Consider the following 718-nt stretch of genomic DNA (forward strand, 5'->3'; position numbering starts at 1 on the left):
CTTGCGAGATATATCTAAAAACTTATCGGCTTAGATATTTTTTTTCTTTTAAGTCGAAGCTTTTACTTCATACAGCGTCCCATCCCACATCCCCAACGTAACTCCCGATCTGAAAAGAAGACCGAAAAGGAAATAATAGTGAAAGATAATGACTTCCGCTTTTGGTTCAGAAGCAGCTGATCGATCAGAACCGCTTCCTTCGTCTGCGCACACAAATTGCAGAATATCAAAGGGGAAAAAAATGTTCTAAGACCGGATGATGTCAGTTTATCCTTGAGATACTGCTCATCATGCGTCCCTTGATTTTTTTTTTTTTTACTTAAGCACTGTGAAAAAATAGCTTCTCGGACTCTTGTTAAAAGTCATTAAAGACAAAAAAACGCGAATATTGGTTCTTTGTGTGATAATATCAAGAAATATTAAATCTAAAGTCTCCTCATCACAGAATCTTTAAAAATAAGAACATTTTTTTATACTGTGTGTAAGTCGTTTCGAATCTGACTATACTAATATAGATCGACATATTTTCTGGAAAGTTTTGGAAATGACGGACTAAAAATAACGTGAGAAGTAACATAATATAATTCACAAAAAAAAATATTTTCGTAAATATAATTAAGCATTCTTGATTGCGTTCCTCATTTCACTAAAAATCTTGACTAGGATTATGAATTCCAGAGGCGGAAGCTTTAGCAATTTCGCCATATTCCACAAGGCA

At 34.0% G+C, this 718-nt stretch overlaps 1 protein-coding gene across 5 annotated transcripts in view; it reads left to right on the plus strand.

The window, feature by feature from the left end:
• LOC119589152 overlaps positions 1-718 on the plus strand; it is a 28879-nt gene that overhangs the window by 24349 nt on the left and 3812 nt on the right. The gene's annotated exons all lie outside the window — the stretch shown is intronic.

This window comes from Penaeus monodon, chromosome 25 (assembly GCF_015228065.2).
Source record: "Penaeus monodon isolate SGIC_2016 chromosome 25, NSTDA_Pmon_1, whole genome shotgun sequence".
NCBI lineage: Eukaryota > Metazoa > Arthropoda > Malacostraca > Decapoda > Penaeidae > Penaeus > Penaeus monodon.